This window comes from Lampetra fluviatilis, chromosome 31 (genome assembly GCF_964198595.1).
Source record: "Lampetra fluviatilis chromosome 31, kcLamFluv1.1, whole genome shotgun sequence".
In the NCBI taxonomy this organism is placed as follows: Eukaryota; Metazoa; Chordata; class Hyperoartia; order Petromyzontiformes; family Petromyzontidae; genus Lampetra; species Lampetra fluviatilis.
In genome coordinates, this window is record NC_136305.1 from 8115265 (window position 1) to 8120517 (window position 5253).

Sequence of the window (5253 nt, forward strand, 5' to 3'; positions counted from 1 at the left end):
GGGGGGGAGGGGGGAGAGGGGATGGGGGAGAGGGGATGGGGGAGAGGGGATGGGGGAGAGGGGATGGGGGAGAGGGGATGGGGGAGAGGGGATGGGGGGAGAGGGGATGGGGGGGGCGAGGAGGGGACCGGGGCACACGAGGAGACACGAAATGCGCTCGGTGGCAGGTACCCGCACAGCCTGACCAGCGGCGCCCTTCACATTTTCAACCCGAAGCGACAGCGGTTGGAGAACCAGCGACGGTCTCCGTGTGCTGTTACCGAGCGGAGGGGGGGGGGCGCTGCAAGGGGGGAACACTTTGCGAGAGATTGCTACATTTGCGCCGTTTTATTGACCAACGCGTCGAAGTGGAGAGAGTGGCCCACTAAAACCCGGGGAGTCGGCAAGCGAAATAAGGAGAGCCATTTGATTCCAATCCGGCAATAACAACAACGACGACGACGACGCAACTCAATGTTTCAAGAGCCGCAATGCAATGTGAACACGAGACGGCGGGTTCCTTGATACGTAACGTCACGAAGCAGTCCTCGAAGAGAGTTTGCCGACCCCGCCCGCACCAGACAGACGTGAGGGTCAGAATCGTCACTGGGCAATTACACCGAGTGTAACGTGGTGGACTGATACAGGCCCCTGAAATTGGCGGATGCCTTAAATCTTCACCAAGAGCCACTATAATTGTCCCGACAGTTCGCCTTGATGAGACGTTGTCACGAGAGGTGGCGAGGGGGGGTTGAACAAAAGTTGGCAAAAAACGCACAAACGTTTGCCCGGACGAAGCTTTGCGCCATTCCATTTTTGTTGTTGTTGTTTGTCGTGGCTCGGATTCTGAACGGATCGTTCTCGACTTGCATCGCAATGCGTTCGGAAACGTGGACGTCGTCGGGTTGGAGATGACCCGGCCTAGGGGCAGCGCCATTCGTCGCTCGCCACAGAGGTTCACACGGTTCGATTCCAGCGGCCAACCCTGATGAATGCTGCGGGTATAACAACCATAATACTTCTCCTACCAATAATAACACTACTCGCTGTCTGCTTCAACTCGCAGTGGACGTGAAAGATTCCCCTGGCATCACTCGCAAGCGGAGGCCCCATTGTGTTGCTGGTGTCACGATCCAAATTTGCCAAATTTGAAAAATGACCCACAAAAGCAGTCAATTCTATTTGGGACTCTACACAGCAATCATTGCCCCCGAATGCGAAAACTTGGCAGGACCTCACTGGAAGAGAGCTGTGAGACTCGGTGAAACTTTCCTGGGTAAACAGTCGTAAATATAATACTAAAGCATTTTTTGATCAAACGAACCCTCGCTTTTGTCGATAATTTCCAAATGAAACTTGCACTATACAAATTCCATTGACATTCATTCCCATACAGTATACCGATATCATTCCTATGTGTACATTATAATATCTCTGAAGCTAAATGTCGACACACTAACCTCCCAGTTCATGTCAGCGAGACGTCTAAGGTTTACAGATCGATTTGAATGATAGAAAAACGGTGAGCGCCTTGAACGGACCGCAATAAACGTTCATGATCTTTTCACCGATTCAGGTTGAGGGGTCCAAACGTAGCGCTTCTGATTGTCGTTTTGCCCCGCAGCCTCAACGCTCACAGGTCCAGCGAACGTTCAGAGCTGCTTCGTGGAGGCCATTCCCATTACGGAGACGATGACAGCTCAATGGTTCATAGGCCATGACAACGCATCATCATTCATGAGCTCGATAATGAACACTCGAGAAGCCAGACAGTGTGCTGTAAGCGTTAACAACGAAATGCGGCCACATATCAAAAAGGCACACGGTGTGATGGAGAGGTTGGGCACACGGCTTGGAGGTGGAGCACGTTAGCCAAAACTAGTTTTAGCTCTACCCCTCTAAGCCAAAGCAACTAACCAACCAGCCACTGGTACAACCATCCAAACCCTGACACTAACCCTGACTTCATCACAACTAAAGTGAGGCCCGCTTTCCATATTTTATACGCCTTCACAGTTGCGGCTGATACTCGCGCCCCACGTTGAACTTCCTTCGCACCGTACGTAGCCAAGCGTGCTGACCGTAGGTGCGGCCATTCGACTGTGGCAGCCAACCGAGACATCTCCATCCCCAAAAGGCAAGGGCAAAGATCCCCCGTGTAGCCTACACGGGCTGCTGGGGCAAGTGCTGTTTGCGAGCAGTACCGATGAAGGCTTGCGCGGCACACGAGGGGGTGGGTGGGTGGGCCAGCACCACGCCCGGCCGCCTTTGAGTCAACCTCGGGGAGGCCCGTGACCGGTTCAGATCATGCCTCACCGGAGTTGGCTGTGAGCGGGAATCAAACTCGGGTCGCCAGGTTTCGTAGCGCAGCGCGCTAACCGATGTACTATCACTCCCCACTATCACTCACCATCACAGACGCACTCATCACACACACAAACACGGTGCCCATTTATCACCCCCCCCCGCCCACTACCATCACCATATCACACACAGAACCCGCGACTCGCTTCTGAATCGGAACTGGCACGTGCCTTGCGCTTTGTGCGTGCCATGCATGCTGAGTACTGGGGAGGTGTTTTTTTTTTGCCGAGTTTCATGTGACGACAAAGGCAGCGGCGTAGGATGGACTATGTCAGGCAGATGCCCCCCCCTAAGTTTTTTTCAGGGGCCCGCCCCACACAGCCCACCTAAAATATTTTTATTTTTTAAATCTGCCACCCTTAAGGGTTCTACTCAAGCAGGTAAACAATATGGCGCTACACGGCCTGCAGTGAACTGAACACCACCCGCCACATCTCTCACCCTGTCACGGGGAAGCGTCACGCAGCGTGCAACCCCCCCCCCCCCCCACGTGTCCACAAAGAAGTCGACACAACAATCTACAAGTCAACAAGAAGTCTACACAACAAGTCTACAAGTCAACAAGAAGTCTACACAACAAGTCTACAAGTCAACAAGAAGTCTACACAACAAGTCTACAAGTCAACAAGAAGTCTACACAACAAGTCTACAAACAAGTCTACAAGTCAACAATAAGTCTACACAACAATCTACAAGTCAACAAGAAGTCTACAAAACAAGTCTCCAAAACAAGTCTACAAAAGAAGATGTCTACAAAACAACAAGTCTACAAAACAAGTCTACAAGTCAAAAATACGTCTACACAACAAGTCTACAAGTCAACAATAAGTCTACAAAAGAAGATGTCTACAAAACAACAAGTCTACAAAACAAGTCTACAAGTCAACAATAAGTCTACACAACAAGTCAACAATAAGTCTACAAAAGAAGATGTCTACAAAACAACAAGTCTACAAAACAAGTCTACAAGTCAACAATAAGTCTACACAACAAGTCTACAAGTCAACAATAAGTCTACACAACAAGTCTCCAAAACAAGTCTACGAAAGAAGATGTCTACAAAACAACAAGTCTACAAAACAAGTCTACAAGTCAACAATAAGTCTACACAACAAGTCTACAAGTCAACAATAAGTCTACACAACAAGTCTCCAAAACAAGTCTACGAAAGAAGATGTCTACAAAACAACAAGTCTACAAAACAAGTCTACAAGTCAACAAGAAGTCTACACAACAAATCTACAAGTCAACAATAAGTCTACACAACAAGTCTCCAAAACAAGTCTACGAAAGAAGATGTCCACAAAACAACAAATCTACAAAACAACAAGTCTACAACAAATCGCAGAAGTCTACAGCCACATGGAGGAGCAACGAGCAGCAGTGGCAGGGGATGAACGAGCCGCTCGTTGGCAGAGTACACGAGACAATCACATGGCTGGTTCTTACCTCTGATACCAACAACCAGTTAGCCGACCACACAACAGCACTCACCCCTCCCGCTGACCCCAGCCTGAACCACACCTAGCCAACCAGCCACGTGTACTACTAGCGCTACCACTACCACTAACCCTAGCCACAGTAGCCACACAGCCACTAGCGCTACCACTACCACTAACCCTAGTCACATTAGCCACGCAGCCACCGGTACTATCTCTAACCACTAACCCTAGCCACAGTAGCCACACAGCCACTAGCGCTACCACTAACCCTAGCCACAGTAGCCACGCAGCCACCAGTACTATCTCTAACCACTAACCCTAGCTACAATAGCCACCCAGCCACCAGTACTATCTCTAACCACTAACCCTAGCCACATTAGCAAACCAGCCACCAGCACTATCTCTAACCACTAACCCTAGCCACAATAACCACCCAGCCACCAGTACTATCTCCACCACTAACCCTAGCCACAATAGCAAACCAGCCACCAGTACTATCTCCACCACTAACCCTAGCCACAGTAGCCACCAGTACTATCTCTAACCACTAACCCTAGCCACAATAGCAAACCAGCAACTGGTAAGAATGATGCCCAAATCCCAATGGCCCCAGCCCAAAAGCACACCAGCCAATCAGCCACGAGTACTGTCTCTCGATATCTCTACCACTACCCCGCTCCAACAAGCCAACCAACCAAGCCATTCGCACCAAACCTCGTCCCACCGCCTTGAGTGCTTCACCCAGGCCCCTGTTCATTTGATATTTACTTCAGCTTTTGGTGCTCACAGCACTGCGTAATGGCTTGGGTTGCTGCCTCTCCGGGTTTGATCTGGACAGGTGGCAACCGTAAGCTGAGGTCACCCATAGGGAACGGTTGACCCAGACAGTGCAGCATTTGCCACCTGTATTCGGGTGGCCACGGGAATCAATTTGCACCGAGATCCGGTACCGCCAGTGTTGCTGTGTCGAGCTTCATCACCGGGTACACTGCACAGTTGTCATAAGACACCTCGTGCCGACCGGAATGACATAACGGGTTGAGTCTGTGAAGGTGGCAACGCTGGTAGTGATCACATGGTACACCTGCCCCGCCCCCTCCCCTCAACAGGGGCCCAGCAGTAGCTCGTTTGCCGTTCATCACCGCAATTCACGGTTCGGATCCAGCGGGCCGCCCCGACGTTAATCGCAGGAGTAGGCCGTCCATGGCGTGTCGGCGTGTCGGCGTCCAAATGTGCCAATTTTTTTCGAAAAAAACCGTCCAAAAATACACTCGGTTGGGATTACACCACATGCAGCAGCAGCAGCAACCGTCGGCCCCCTCCCGGCAAAGCAATGGGCCCAAAAGGTCGCTCTTGCAAACGCGACTCGCGTCCTGGTCTCCGGCAGTTCGCACCTGGGTTACATAAAATAAAGTGGAAAGTCTCCTTCCCCTCGCCGCTGTACGTACGCGCGCGTGCGTGCGTGCGT